This window comes from Neophocaena asiaeorientalis, unplaced genomic scaffold, assembly GCF_003031525.2.
Source record: "Neophocaena asiaeorientalis asiaeorientalis breed wild unplaced genomic scaffold, Neophocaena_asiaeorientalis_V1.1 scaffold327, whole genome shotgun sequence".
Lineage (NCBI taxonomy): Eukaryota > Metazoa > Chordata > Mammalia > Artiodactyla > Phocoenidae > Neophocaena > Neophocaena asiaeorientalis.
In genome coordinates, this window is record NW_020174560.1 from 3,507,094 (window position 1) to 3,523,200 (window position 16,107).

Here is a 16,107-nt window from a genome sequence, read left to right on the forward strand (position 1 = left end):
GCAGGTGGAGGTGACGTGTGTTGTGGATCTCTATTAAGAGAGGGCCACGATAGTGTGGAGGGTTGATACTGGACAGTTGAAACACCATTTCCTTTAGGCTTGGGGACTGTCATTTAATTATGCAGCCACGCCCCACACGTGTTCTGATACACTTTTCCAATCCTTGCTGAACCACAGCACTAAGTGGAAATTATTCACAGCAGTTACTCAGTTGAGTTCTCAATTTGCATTGAAGGGGGTGGGGTTGAGAAGCACACTGTCAATCTAAAGAGGCCCCCCCCCCCCAAAAAAGAGCCTCATCCTAGGTTTATTCGATGTTCGATGTATACAGTGAGCCCAGACCTGGCAATGCCCTTTTGTGCCTCTTGGATGTTTGGAGGACATCTGCACTTCCTTGTATTTTCTCCTGTGCTTACTGTCCTGCCCATGTTTTGGAAAATGGGTTTCATCTTGGGGTCTAAGAACCCCTGAAATGACACGCGGGATGTTTTATGTTTCTCTTGGGAGAGGCTTTCTAGCTTTGAACAGATTCTCAAAGGGGTCTCTGACTTCTGCCACTCACCCCACCCTCCAAAAAAAAACACAAACACATTGAAATTATTCCTTTAAACAGAAAATTGGATGACTCTAGAAAATCCTCCCCAGAGGAAGCAGCGTCAAAAGTTATGGTTTAGCGTTCCATCCTCCGGAAGCTCCTGGTTTCTGGGGTTCCTATTCACGGGGCATTAATGAGCAGAGTTTCTGAAGGGGGGGTGGCAGGAAGCAGTGTTCTAGAGAGAAGGCGCCAGCGATCAGTGTTTCCTTGCCACTTGGATGGCATTTAGATGTTTCTTGTGTTGTTTACATTCTTGCTGTCCCCTGTGATTAGAAGCAGTTACCCAGTGCTGACTGCGTGTCTCCCTGTTCTGAGCAGGCAGGCTGAGTGAAAGGGAGGAAGGAGTGGGTGGGAAGTGATGCTTCCAAGGGTGGGAGAAGGAGGGGCTGTCCTGAGTGTGCCTGGGGAATCAAGCATCTCATGCATCCACCTACAGCATCCTTAAAAGGGAAAATAGAAAACTGGGCAGAAAACTGGGGCATCAGGGGTGTTATATGTTGGGGAAGGGATGGGGATGGGGTAGAGGATGAGGAGTTAGGGGGAGGCAAGGAGAGAAAAGAAGAGCTTACAGGTGTGGAATGATTGCCTTTGCTTCTGCAACGCTCTGGAGTGAGAGGAAGGTGGTGCCGGTGACGGGCAATCCTTGACGACCCTTGACCATCGTCTGCATTGCGTCGATCTTTATGGTTTTCCCAGCACTGCTTCCACACGCATCTTCCACCTTGATCTTCACAGCAGCCCCCGGAGGGAAAATCACTTAAGTTCTTTATGCCTCAGTATATTCATCTGCAAAGTGGAGATAATATGGGTACCTCCTTATAGGATTGTTTGGAGAGCGTAGTGCCAAGCACATCAACTGTGCATAAATGTTAGGTATTATTATTATCGCCATCATTATTATTACCATCACCTCCATTTTGTGGATGAGGTAACCACATCTCAGAGGAGGTGCCTTACATCCAGGATCAGAGAAGGGACTCACACCTAGGACAGCTGATTTCAAATTCTGCTCTTTTTTTTTTTGCGGTACACGGGCCTCTCACTGCTGTGGCCTCTCCCGTTGCGGAGCACAGGCTCTGGACGCGCAGGCTCAGTGGCCATGGCTCACGGGCCCAGCCGCTCGGCGGCACGTGGGATCCTCCCAGACCGGGTCACGAACCCGTGTCCCCTGCATCGGCAGGCGGACTCTCAACCACCGCGCCACCGGGGAAGCCCTCAAATTCTGCTCTTTGTTGTCTCCACGTGCAGCAGGTTTGTTGAGAAGGGTGTTTTCGTCCTTTTATTTTCAGGATGGGCGAGGTCCATCTGAACGTGGCACTGGTGTTCAGTGTTAGAATTCATAATCCTGGAAGATTCCTCAGCGGCTTCTAGGCAGTATTGTTATCATTCTTTTCTGAGTATCGGTGAAAAAGGTATTTTTGATCTCTTGCTCTGTGTCAGGCCCTGTGTTGGAAGAGATGGCAGATCATCTCATTGAACCCTCTCAGCTGAGCCAGGAAAGAGGTTCGTCATCTGAGGGACCTGAGAGGGCGGGTCACCCTCCGTGTCAGGTCACTCAGCTGGTAGCTGATAGAGCTGGATTCACACTCAGGACATCAGGCCCAGACACACTGCAGAGGAGGTGCCAGGGAAAGTTCTCCCCTGTTTCTAACGCAGATGCCTCCTGCTGTGGTTGAAGCCTCTTCCCCTTCTCCAAGGGCACTGGGCACAGTGATGGCGTGGGGGTCCCTCTGTGACTGGGTGAGGGAAGTGTTTCCTGTTGTGAGCCTGAGGGAGGTCACCTGTGGCCCAGCACTCAGAGCAGCTTCAGGAACGTGGTCGCTCACTCCCCCAAGTCAGGACTCCCGGTGGCGATGGCAGGATGGAGGGCGGGCAGAGCCCCTGGTGCGTGCACGGCGCTGCCCCCTCCCCCAGCCAAGGCAGGGCCTGCCCCGCATCCTTCTGCCCTGCCCGCCTTTAAGATTCCTGTGGTCAGTGCAGGACCCCTTACATAATTCATGGAGTCAACAACAAGATGAAAGGCAGGGCCTCTTATTCAAAAACTATCCAGAATTTCAAGATGACAGCAGAGCATTCAACCAAGAGTGGAGCCCTTCTGAGCACAGGGTGTATGTGACAGCTCAGGCCGCCCATCCAGGAAGCCGGCCTGAATGGATGCAGCCTGTGGCCGGCCTGATGCTGGGTGGGGCGGGGAAGAGAAGGCAGGAGGGACCGTGTGCCCAGAGGTTTCAACGGGAAGGACCTGACACCTGCTGCCCGTTTGCTCCTGTACAGAAATCTGCTCCCGCTGTCCCACCTGTGTCGGCGGGGGCTTTGGCCCATACATGCTTTCCAGCCCCTCCAGACAGCTGAGGAGGAGTTTCTCTCTGGACGGGGTGCTGAAGCTGGGGTAATACGTCAGCGATCCAGAGCATTAGGGGAGGAAAGGATTTTCTCTAAAGAAAGAACATATCACGAGAGAAGCACAAATCATAGATGTGGGGCCAGCAGGCCTCACAGCCCTGGCCTGATGGAATGTGCACTTGGGATCAGGAGATAAGCACAGGAAAATAAAGTCCTCCTGCAGCCACCTTGCCCCAACCTTTCCTTCACCTCCTCGGCTTCCTGTTTTGCATTATCTTATCAAGAGGAAAGTGCTGGTGGAGCAGAAGTTGAGGACACCTCTGTGGCTGCCACTGCCGCCAGCTTTCTGCTTAAAGAGGCCCAGACCATTAACCCCTCCGTGTCGTCAGGGCACTTGCTTAGTGCTTTCCGTCAACCTCTAACCCAGCCCCGTTGGGCAGCCTGGGCGGTGACTTGTCCTCTGCCCCAGGCATTTTGAAAACCACCTGTGTGCCCCTGAGCCGTGACCACTGCTGTCAGGGAAAACTCCGTGGCACGGGGCCTGGCCTTCGGGGAGTCAGGCCACATTGCCATTAGGAGCCGGGGGTCGGGGCAGCACTTCCACTTCCTGCCCCACGGTGGCCGCCTCCTGCCCTGTCCCCGCTGGTCCCGTAGGCACAAGGGTGGCCCTCAGTTGCATCTGCACGGCCGTTGACTGCTCCTGTTCACGGAAGCGCCAGCCTGTGTTTCTTCCCACTTTACATCTGCACTCGGACCTCGGTAGCACCGTGGGAGAGAGCCCGGGGAGAGTCCGGCAGACAGTGAGCCCTCCAGGGAGGTGCATCCTCCATCCTGGAAGCAGGAAGGTCGTTCAGCATCTGACTCTCACAGAAGTGTGGAGTCTTCCCACCTTCGTCCTTAGCGGGACCACCTTCCAGCTTCTGCTGCCCCTTTGCGTTTAGCCAGGGGCACTTTTCCTAAGCACTCTGAACCCCTCAGGCTCTGCCTCTGGAAAATACATGAACTGAGACCGCTGAGCTCCGGGACCTAAAGTACGCTTCTGGCTTTGAGCTTTTTAACTGGAAGTATGTTCCAGATTGTTTCCTTTCTCTAACCAGCGGAGGGGGAGCAGTTGTCTCTGGTAGGGGTCCCCGAGATGGGGCTGGGTCTGCAGGAGGTTCACTGGGGATGCTCTTCACGGGGACTGGGCAGAGGGAGATGACGACCTGCGATGCCCTGGGGAGTTTGAGGAGAGGGTGGTCCTTCAGCTGCCCCAGTTATCCCCGTATGTTGATCCGTCATCGGAGGCAGCCCGCCTGGGAAGCAGGTGTCATCTCGGGCTTGTACCGGGGAAGTCCTGGAGGGAACCAACAGCTGGGGCCGTCATCCAGCAGCACTCCCAGCGGCTGGGGAAGATGACCTTCATTCCTGAAGGGGGGTCTGACCCCCCCGCACCCCATCAGAGTGCACACCATCGTGGTACAGGGTTCTGTGTTAACCAGGTTGTGTTAGCACTCCTGGTAGAAACAGCCACTTTCTGAGCACCCCTATAGCAGGTGCTTAGCACGTACTGTGGAATCTGTATGAACTGAGCTGCCCAGAGTGGCACACTAGTCCGAGCGGAACTTAGACGTAAACCCACCCAGTGCAACCCTGAGCCTGTGTTCTTAGCCGCTCTGCAAGCACGGGGCTAGGCAGTGGTTTAAAGCGGGAGAGTCGGTGATCTTAAGGACTTGGGCACCTCCTTATTATTAGTCCTCCTCCACACCTAGCCTCTTGCTGGACTACAATGTACCTCCATTTTTCAGATGGAGAAACTAAGGCATGTGGAGTTTTGGAAAGCCGCACAGCAGGTTCCTACAGCCAGCTGGGGAGCTGAGCTACTGGTAGAAGCTAGGGCCTTCCTTGGCCCCGCCCATCTCTTCATTTTGTGGCCTCCTCTCAGACCCTTTGTGCCCAAGGACAGAGAGAGAATGGTGGCTTTCCAGCCTTTTCAGAGTCATTGCATTTGCTCTCTAAACGTTCTTAGAGGTGGGCTGAAAAATATTGGACTGATCATCAAAGGATTTAATCATTGGGGAAAAGTCTGTCGCTTCACCCTTGCAGAACTCAGATAAGATCTTGAATTCAGCATTAGGTATTGATCCCAGAGTGGGGCTGGAGGTGGGCAGGGAGGGAAGAAGCAACAAGGTGCTATCCTTTCTGATTTGCTCTTTGGTGGGCGGTTGGGGGGAAGCTGGCTGAGAGCCAGGGGGCTGGAGGACTCTCCCTGTATCCGCCCTGTTTGAGACAGTGGATGGCGGGGATGCTGGTTGCTGAAATACATCTCTCACTCACCTCCTCACGAGGGTAGGGAGCCCCCTAAGAGCTCATTCCAGGGGAGCCTCAGATGTGCTGCCTCCCTCTGACCTCAGGGACTGCACAGCCAGGTCCCTCCAAGTCTGGCGCGTCAGGGGAGAGCTGGGTGGTTGGGGGCCCAGTGGAAAATGAGCTGGATGTCTTTGAAGCTTATCAGGTGGCCTGGTGAGGGTCAGCTGGAGAGGGAGTGGTTTCTGGCGAGTACAGAGGAGAGACCTGGGGACAGGCCTTCTCACTCGCAGTGGCTTCCATTACCCAGCAGGCCTGTTTGCTCCGGAACATTGCCAGAGGCGAAGGAACAGGATACAGAGAGAAAAATAAAGATCAGTGTGATGGATGACTCCTCTCCGGACTGTTAGCAGTTGCTTATTAAGTGCAGTGCTAATGGCTTTGGAGAGGAACAACAGCTCCGAGGCAGTCTCCTGTTCTGTGAATCTCAGACAGCGCCATCCCCAGCAGGCTCCCTGGACAAAGAAAGTCCTCTCCCAGGGCGGCTGTGCCCATCGGGAGTTACCAGGCTGGAAGGGCGCCGTGGTGGGCCCTGTGGCTGGAGGGAGCAGCCTTCTGCAGTCTCACCTCAAGGCAGCAAGACTGAGAGCTTGGCTTCTCCCAAGAAGCTCGTTCAGCATCTCTATCCCCAAAAGCAGCTGACCAAAGTTTAAGGTCTTCGTAATTTGCGTAATTAGTTTATTTATTAAAACGGTGCCTGTGCGATGTAGCTGAAGCCATATGATAGAAGACAATCTTTTCTTTTTCTTTTAATAAATTTACTTATTTTATTTATTTATTTTTGGCTGCATTGCGTCTTCATTGCTGCACGCGGGCTTTCTCTAGTTGCGGCGAGCGGGGGCTACTCTTCCTTGCGGTGCGCGGGCTTCTCACTGCGGTGGCTTCTCTCGTTGCGGAGCACGGGCTCTAGGCACGCGGGCTTCAGTAGTTGTGGCTCGTGGGCTCTAGAGCGCAGGCTCAGTAGTTGTGGCGCACGGGCTTAGTTGCTCCATGTGGGATCTTCCCAGACCAGGGCACGAACCCGTGTCCCCTGCATTCATTGGCAGGCGGATTCTTAGTGACTGTGCCACCAGGGAAATCCCGATAATGCTTTCCTAAGGAGAAAAAACAGCCCTTAATGTCCTGACTCCCTGCCAGACACTCACTTTTGAAATTGACCTCTGAGGTGCAGACTGACTCTTTTCTTGTATACTAAAAGATGATTAAAAGTCACACTGTAATTGTTTGTTTATTGATGCCCATTTCCCAAGGGCGGAGGGGGCAACGTAAAAAGAGTTTCACAAAGGCGTAAATTAAATTAAAGATAAAAAAGCATTGCTTCATTTGTAGGTGTGGGGTGTCAAAGATAACGTATGTGTGTTTTTCCTAATGAGATTCTAACATTTTGACTTTATTTACCTGGGAGAGAGGGTTGGGACTCTACAGCCCATAAATGTGACTTTGTAGGATGGAGGAAGGAGTGTGTTTGACAAAGAGGATAAGTCCCTCTGGGTGGGAAAGGGTTGTTGGATGGGGTAGAAAGCATAATGAGGCTTTGGAGAATCGCAGCTGGCGAGGACACTTGTGCCGATGGGACGCGATGGCATCCTGCACAGCACCGGTGCCCAAGGTCAGGGTCCAGAGCAGGATTTGCTGCGGGGTCTGCCCTGCTGGAGTCATGCCCTTTGCGTTTCCGCCACCTCACAGATCTGCCCTCTCGTCCGCTGATGCTGTTAGGCACCCATCACTCTCTAACGCAAGTCTGAGATGTGTTAAGGGGTTTAGTGGCCACCTGTAAGCCAGTAGCTGATTATTATTGATACTGATCCCAATTCTGCACCTGAATTGGAAGCCAGTCGACAGGAAAGCTGCTGGTGTGTCACAGGCCACTAACACCAACCAAGGGTCTTGGTCGGATAGAGCTTCCAGCCTAGGCTGTACTGTGATGTGGTCACCACGCATGTCCGTGGGCTCTTTTCATGCAAGTAGAGAGTTAGATCAGGTTAGGTGATAATCCTCGTCTCTTCCCAGAGTGGACCAATGTCAGCGTGGGGCACCTGTTTTAGAAAGGTATTGAGGGACTTTCCTGGAGGTCCAGTGGTTAAGACTCCACGCTTCCACTGCAGGGGATGAGGGTTTGATCCCTGGTTGGGGAGCTAAGATCCCGCATGCCGCGCAGAGGCCAAAAGAAGAAAAAGGTATTGATAAATGTGGAGTCTAAGGGAGAATGTTAGAATGGGGTAGAAACTCAATATAATTGAATCTCCCCCATCCCCCCTGGATAGAAGAGCCTGGCTGGGGTGCTGGCAGTGATGTGTAATTTGCCGCCTTTGGGTACTTGGAGAGGTTCTGTTGGAAAACAATTACGTGCAGGCTTGAAATTGAGCACACTTCGGTTAGAACGAGGAAGAACTGCCAAGCCCCACAGCGGTGTACATGGACAGCCACGTGCCCCTCCACTAGATTCTGTGCTCCCGGCGGGCTCATTTTAAAGCTGGGCTGCATAAGGTGGTCCCCGCCAGGAGGGTGCATCTAGGGCTCTGCCCAGAGGCTGTGCAGCCTGGCCCCCCGCCTCTGGCCCCCAGCACAGTCCCCTCAAGGCCTGACCTGTCACCGGGCCCATCTCAGGACCTCCTCCAGAGGAAGGGCGGCCACAGAGGGTGAAAGACGGGAGCGGGGTAGAGAGCTGCAGCCCCTACCCTGAGCCATCTCTCAGAGACCAGCCCCCGGAGCTGTCTGCACATTTTATTTTCTCGTTAAATAAACACCATTAGCCTTCCCGGAGAAATTGGCACAAACATGACCTCGCAAATAACCAATTAGAAGGGCAGGGTTGAAGGGGACTGTGAATTTGCAAACATGTAGAGGAGGCCATTAAAGATGCCTGTAGCTACCCCAGCCCTGGCAACATCGATCTGAGACCTTAATTTTATTTCTGACAGGAAAGCAAGGAGCACACTTTAATTTTTTTCTTCCCTGCGCTAACTGTATTCCGGAAGCGCCCATTCCGGCGCTGTCTCTTGAGATATTCATCAACATGGGAGCTCAGTTTCTGTTCACCTGCTTTTCCTGTGGATGGGGACTCACACGGAGCCCACAGCGCCCTGGCAACAGGGCAGGCCAGGGTGGGGGGCGGGCATGGCCCCCTGGATGCCCCTTGGTGTCCCAGCTGGAGGATAAATCTGAAACTCCTTTCCTTCGGAATTAAAGCCCTGGCACCAGAAGGGTGGTGAGCTAGTAGATCTTCCTTCCTCCCTCCTGGCTGTGGCCCACGGAAGCAGAAAGGGAGTGGGCCCAGGGTCAGCCACTTCATTGACCCAGAAATGGTTTTTTGTGGAGAGAGACAATGAGGCTTTTGTTCGGCCCTGTTCCCATAGAGGCCCAGCTCCCAGCTCCGACTCTCACATGGTTTCAGATCTCTGAAGAGAGAGGAGCCTTCAGCTCGGCCACTTGGTTAAAAGCATCCCCTTTCTTAGCATCACGGCGCTGCTAGGGGTTGAGCGGGGGGACCAGAAGCCGGGGCGCCTGCTTCCTGCTGGGACTCCAGGAGCCCCCGGGATTGTTCAGTTCTGCACTCGAGCTTCTGTTTGGGCCCTGGGTTCGGAGGACGTTCCCTGGCCCATCTGTGTCTCTGTCACAGGACACACGGGAAGGAGCCTGAGGTTAGTGCTGCCCATACTTGGCTTCAGTCCCAGCTTCCCTGGGCGTGATCTCAGGTGGTCCCCGAAGGGCTCTGAGCCCCGTTTCGCTCTCTGGAGGCAGCACACCTGCTCTGCACGAGTTAATGAGCCACTTGCGAAGTGCCCACAGAGAGTGGTCAATGCCAGTAGCCTTAGTTCTTTCCTTTCCCCCCTAAAGAACTGCCGATTTCACTTCTTTAGGCAAGTTACGATGTTTATTTGAACTTTTTAAGACCTAGTCTTTAAAAAAAGTTTTCCCCTCCCCTTCACACATGAAACATATGTTTGCCTATGCATGGAATATTTCTGGAAGGATAGTCACAAAACTGGCAACCAAGAGTGAGAATGGCCCAGTGGCTTAGAGCACGTGCTCTGGAGTCAGACAGCTGGTGTTCGCATGTAAGGTTTGTGACTTCATAACTGTGTGACCTTGGGCAAGTTACCTGTACTCTCTGTGACTCAAGATTCCTCATCTGAAAAACAGGAATGATGACATCGGGTTAGCCTGAGGCTTATTAAATCAGTTAATAAGTATAAAGGACTTGGAATAATCTCCAGCTACAGAAAGCACTCGAATATGTTTTATGCACAAATATATATACTCATCCATGCAAGTATACATAAATAAAAAACAGCATTTGCTTCTGGGGAAGAGGATTAAGTGACCAGTGGTCCAAAGATACAGGAAAACTTTTCACTTTATACTCATTTACCTTTCGAATTTTTGTACCCTATGCATTTCTTACCTAGTCAGACAAATACTTCTTTAGTGTAATAAGCTTTTACAGTTCATCCCGAGTTGAATTGTAAATATTGTGATAGAACAGCATGAGAGAATTTTCAAAAGGAAAAAGTGCATCCCATCTCAGTATGCTAACACAATAACTGTTGTCACTTCTACCGTGTTCCTGACACTGGCGTAAAGATTTTTAAACTTGGTTGTCTTTATGGGGTTAGTAGAACATGTGGCATCTCAGACTTTGCTGAATGAGGGATGGGTCCCGCGTCATCTGAGTTTTCTGTCCTGCCAGGGAGAGGGGGCCTCGGAGCTCCAAACAAGACTTGATTATATGCAGCCAAGAATCCTTTGCCTCTGACTCACCTCTGTCTTTTTCTTTCCATAAACAGAGAGTCGGATGGATAGATGAGGATTTTCTTAGTAGTTTCTGCTTTTCCAGACAACGTGCTATTAATAGGATAGCCAGACCGGCCCCAGTATGAAAAGAAGCCCCGTTTGCCTTAGTTTATCCCAGAGCAGAGGTGAGAGAGGTCAGAACAGAGAGACCCTTCGTTCCAGGAGTCCAAGGTCTTTTTAATTAAAGAAAAAAAAGTTGAAAGCATTTTCCTAACCCAAGTTATGATTACTAAACATGTGGGGACCTTATGCAATGTGGCACATACAGAATCCTCCCCTGTGCCCCTGTTGCTTATAGCTTAAGAGTCAAGGCAGGTACCCAGTCAGTGAAGCTCGTGAATTGTCTGGCGGCAAAGGGGTGAGAGCCTAGGTCTCCAGTCACACTGCTGGGTTCAAATTCCAGCGCCACCACTCAGTAGCTGTGTGACCTTGGGGCAAGTTATTAAACTTCTCTCGACCTCAGTTTTCTCATCTGTTTAATGGGGAATGTTATTAATTTATGGACTTGCGAGGTTTCAGAGAGAGAATTTATGTGAAGCATCTGATATTTATACTATCTGTAAATATTAACTTTATTACTATCATAATAAAGTTAGGTTACTGTTATGTTACGACTAATAAGAACACTGTTACTATCACTCCTTGAGGAATGAAGGCTAAAGCCTGCTGACTGGAGAAAATATTCACACTCTAGAGAGCTGTTGGCAGATGCTGTTAGGTTTTCCTTCATCTTATGGGTTGAATTGAATCCCCCTCAGAAGGTATGTGGAAGTCCTAACCCCTTTGTATCTCAGCATGTGACCTTAGGCAGGAATAGGGTCTTTGCAAATGTAATCAAGTTAAGATGAGGTCAAACGGGGGTAAGTTGGTTCAATACGATGGGTGTCCTTCTAAGAAGAGGGAGGACATGTGAAGGGAGACACGGAGAATGTCACATGACCACGGAGGTGGAGATTGGAGTGTGGAGCTAAGAGAAAGGCATGGGACAGATTTTCTCATGGAACCTTCAAGAGGACGTGGCCCTGCCGACACCTTGATTTTGGACTTCCCGCTTCCAGAGCTGTGAGAGAATAAACTGCTGTTGTTTTAAGCCCCCCAGTTGGTGGTGCTTTGTTCAGCAGCCCTAGGAAACGGCACGGCACGCAGAGGACAAAGCAGTGTTTCCTGTCGGGCGAGTTCCCTGCTCACCCGTGGCCTGCAGCCTCCATGGGCGAGCACAGCCGTTTCTCTCCGCAGGTTCCTGTCCACGTCACAGCTGCTCCCTCCGCAAAATTATGTGCAAGAGAAATTAGAGAAAAGACCCTCTACTTAAGAGAACACGGCCCCCAGATCCCGATGTAGTTCACGGCCTGCCTGAGTCTAATTTGGCCAAAGACCATGAAATTGACCTTAGGGTGTTAGAGATAACTTCTTGGTAGAGAAAGACACTTGAAGAACTCTGAGGTTTAATGTTGAATTTGTAGCCTTCAGAGCGCAGTCATTTCTTTCTAAGCCAAGGATTTTTACCAATACACCTAGGAGGTGTCGGAACCCCCAACTCCGAGAATGCAGACCATACCCAGCAGACTGGTATTTCCAGCTGGTTCATTCAACTTGGCTATTTAGGGGAGTGGAAATAAGGGCCAAAAAAAAAAGAGGGAGAGAGAGAGAGAGAAAGAGAAGGAAATCAGGAGAACTCATATGTATGACAACACAAACCTTACCATCCTTACGTACCTGCCCCGACTTCCACCCTGGAAAACATAAGAAAGAAAACAGCAAGACAACACTGAACTTCAAACCCTGCCAAACAGACTTCTTGATTTCTTTATGTTGTCCCAGCAACCCTTCCAGGCAGGAACAATTGCCAAATTCGATCCTAGAGTGAGTTTCTGAGCTAAATTAATGCTGTTGAGGGTCAAAGTGGTAACACCTACAAGGTCTCCGGGCGGAGGACGCCGGTAGGCACAGCAGTAATTAATAGTCTCAGCCCCGGACGTGCTTCTCTTAATCCCCGGGTTTGGTTGGCAAACCTGGCGGCGCGCGGAAATAACTGGCATGGTTTTACTGTGATCAAAGTTGTGTGCCTTTGAGAACTCCCTACAAATTTGAAATTTCTTCCTCAACTTGCCACCCCATCTTGATATCAGGACATAATTGAACGGGCTTCCTTCTCTCTGAATGTCTCCAGCGCTGGTGCCTGTGTTCTAGCACCCCAGGCAGAGCCGGCGCCTCTGCACCAGATCTGCGGAGCACGCGGTGCCGACATCCGATTTATTATCTCGGGGGCTGGGCTGGTTCATGGATGATTCATGACTCTGCTTTCCACTGCTGCTGGAGGTGACATCATCCATCCCGGGCCCAGAATAGATACAGAGGCAACAGGGGCCCCTGTTCTGTCTCTCACCAGCCCCGGGCTCCCTTCCGTATCACACCCAGCAGCTGTGTGTTCGCTGAGTAGAATGGTGGTGGGTGGACCCAGAGAGCCCGCCGGAAGTATCTCCTCAGTCGGAGGCTAAAAATGTGTTTCGACGCTGCAGTAGCTGCGCGATAAAGCAGAGGAGGGTACTTGCCCAAAGTTCACCTCTTCCCCTTCTGTTCTTTTAGTTGGAATTTAGATTTTGCTCGTAACCCTAAGAGCCCCATGAACTCCTGTGGCCAGCTTTGGTTTTCTCACTCGGAGACAGGGTTGGTTGGGAAGGTCTGGGGGACATAAGCCATCCCACAGCCCAGCATTAGACGCCCGTATGATGAATGATTGCTGTCACGTCGGAGGTCTGGACAGCATCAGCAGTTTTCAGCCCTGGGTGCACGTTAGAATCACCGGGGAGTTTTTAAAACATGCTAATGTCCGGAGCCCACCCCAGATCAATGAAGTGAGACTCAAGGTTGGAGGCCTGGCTGAGTGTTCGCGTTTCCCCCAGCTGAAGCTGGTGTGCCAACAGGGCTGGGAACTCCCGGGTCACGTGATCTCCCAGGACCCTTCCAGCTTTAAAGCCTTTTAAAAAGCTGTGCTTCGGACCAAGCCTTTGACCCCACCCTTCTCTGGGCAGTGGGGTGGCCTGTGCCCTGGTGTGTAAGCCCGGGAAGGGTGGTGGTGGCCTCCGGTGATTGATGTGGGGAGTGGGAGGTATGAAAAACGACCATCCCGCTGTGCCGGGTGTGAATCTAGTTAGCCCCTCCCAAAACACTCTGCTGGCTTCCCATCACTGTTAGGATGAGGCCTAAAAGGCTGACGCTGCGCTGCAGGGTCTTTGACTTCCGGCCCTTCTTCGGTCTCCAGCTTCACCCCAGACATGCTCCCTGCAGCTACGCTGACCTGGCCCTTCCTTAACAGGGCCGCCCACACAGGCTGTTCCTTGGGCTGCCAGGAACAGTCTGTCTCTCACTCCTGGGCTTAAGTGTCCTTTCCCCTGGGGACATCTTCTCGAACCGCAGACAAGGTTAGCTCCAGCCGTGTCTGTGCTCCTCGTAATTCCTTTCTGGCATCTCTCGGTTCTTAACGATTGTGTTATCTGCTTGATGGTTTGGTTCTTCTCTGTGTCTTCTTCCCCCTTATAGTTCCCGAGCTTGGCAAACAGTATTAACATATGACCGGAGGGCGGCTGGCGGACAGGCAGGCCCTTCTCACCTTGGTCTCATTTGGCTGAAGATGGAGAGTGCGCAGTCTGCACTGCTTTGCTGTGTGCTCCCCCCGACTCCCCGCCCCAGCCGAGACCTGCTCTAGCAAAACGGGGGGTGGTGTGTAGAAGCCGTGTCAGGAGGATGGTGCTTTCTGGAGAGGGCTTTGGAGAACTGAAGAGATGGCTCTGAACACTTCTGTTTTTTCAGCACCTTAGGAAGGAACAGTTATCCAGCAAACTGATGGGAGTTCTTTCTTTCTTAAGAGGGGGAAAAAAATGCCCTTGGTATTGTTTTTTTTTTCTAAAGTTGATATTTATTAAGATAATATTTTCGACAAAATATTCTGCAAATAATTATATTTTTAAATTCTCATTAAAGTGAAAAATTCTTGATCGTAACCCAATGACTGAAGTATTTTCCTTGTTTTTTTAATAGATCTTTATTGGAGTATAATTGCTTCATGATAAATACTGTGTTAGTTTCTGTTGTACACCAAAGTGTACAAGAAAGTTTTGTTTTTCAAAGAATTTTTTGATTTCCTGTAAGTCAGTGAATTTACTGCTGTAAACTAGAGTCAAAATGGATTGTTCACTTTAAAATATTAATTTTTTTAATAGATCTTTATTGGAGTATAATTGCTTCACAGTACTGTGTTCATTTCTGTTGAACAATAAAGCGAATCGGCCATCTGCATACACGTGTCCCCATATCCCCTCCCTCTTAGCCTCCCTCCCACCCTCCCTATCCCACCCCTCTAGGTCATCGCAAAGCACCGAGCCAATCTCGCTGTGCTATGCGGCTGCTTCCCAGCAACCAACTGTTTTACATTTGGTAGTGTATATATGTCGATGCTACTCTCACTTCACCCCAGCTTCCCCCTCCTACCCCGTGTCCTCAAGTCCATTCTCTATGTCTACATCTTTATTCCTGCCCTGCAACTAGGTTTATCAGTACCTTTTTTTTTTTAGATTCCATATATATGTGTTAGTACACGGTATTTGTCTTTCTCTTTCTGACTTACTTTACTCTGTATGACAGACTCTAGGTCCATCCACCTCACTACAAATAACTCAATTTCGTTTCTTCTTATGGCTGAGTAATATCCCGTTGTATACATGTGCCACATCTTCTGTATCCATTCATCTGTCGATGGACATTTAGGTTGGTTCATTGGTATTGTTGTAGTCGCCCTTTACAGCTGATCTGGAAGAAAGGCTGAAAATATTGGTTCAGTTTTTTTCAAAAAAGGATCAGTCCTGCACTCCTAACCCATAATGCCTGGTGCCACCTCGTGGGCTGGTGAGAAGGCTCACTCCAACCTGGGGTCTGTACCAGGATTTAAAATGCTCATGCGAAAGGTGTGTACTTACAGATGGATTCCTAAATTTCCTCCCCACTTCCAAAATCACTAGGCTTGGCATCTCAAGTCTTGTTTTAATTAAGTCGATTCATTTGCCCTGGAAAGATTTCCTGATTCAGCTAGTATATTTATGTATAAACTGCTCTGGAAACACCTGGCAATTTTTCTGAGTGACAATAAGGAAACATAGTCTGAAAATTATGATTTAATTTGTTCCCTCCCCCATGATGTCTTACCTTTTTAAAAAATTTGGTAAGATTTACAAAAGAGGCTTTGTATTTTGCCCATGGTACTAATCCTGTTTTACAGCAGAAATATGTATCAACAATACCTAATAATTTCCCTTTCTGTATTTTTAGAACTCTAGCTTCTAATGGACAATGGAATCATTCCTTGGCAAATGGGAAATCGTCTAATTGCACGTTTTTATTTATTGTGAATTTTCAGGTAGGCTCCAGAAGAGATTGGTGAGCGTATACAAGAAGAGTAAACAGTGTATTAATGACTATTTTCTGGAGTGACCATCCCTGGGTTGCATCACAGCTGTGTGTGGGGGGCAGGGTGAGGGAGCAGTGGTGCGCGTTTGAATTGGACGTGGCCCTTGGTTGGTCTTTAAAAAATAGACTGGAATCAAAGATGTTATAAAGGACCAAAATAGAAAAGTAGGTACCTGTCTCTATTTTTCCTTTATTCTAGGTTTGTGGTTCCTTTATTATGGGACTGTAGTTAAATCCCCTGGTAAAATTGACTGGTACCCTGGCCTGGTCAATTAGCAGTATCAACTTTTCCTGGGTGTAGTACAAGCAGCTACCACAAAGTGGTTTGAATCCGGAGTGGCACCTCCTGAATCCATCCCTTTTTTCTTCCTTTTGTTAAAAAATAAGATTCTTTAGCAAGAGGTAGGGAGTGAAGCACTGCAGGTAGCCCAGCAAATCTTGCTGCTGCCAGGGTGGTAGCAGCTGGGGTGGGAAGAGGGAGAGCAGCTGTGGCTAGGTTATTAGTCATTCCATGAAGAAATTGATTTGATAAATAATAAAGCAGTGATATTAGCAACACATGCTTGCAG

General features: G+C 50.1%; 1 protein-coding gene across 2 annotated transcripts in view; it reads left to right on the forward strand.

Annotated features, from left to right (window-relative positions):
• MSI2 (musashi RNA binding protein 2) overlaps nt 1–16,107 on the forward strand; it is a 384,024-nt gene that overhangs the window by 244,028 nt on the left and 123,889 nt on the right. The window lies entirely within an intron of this gene.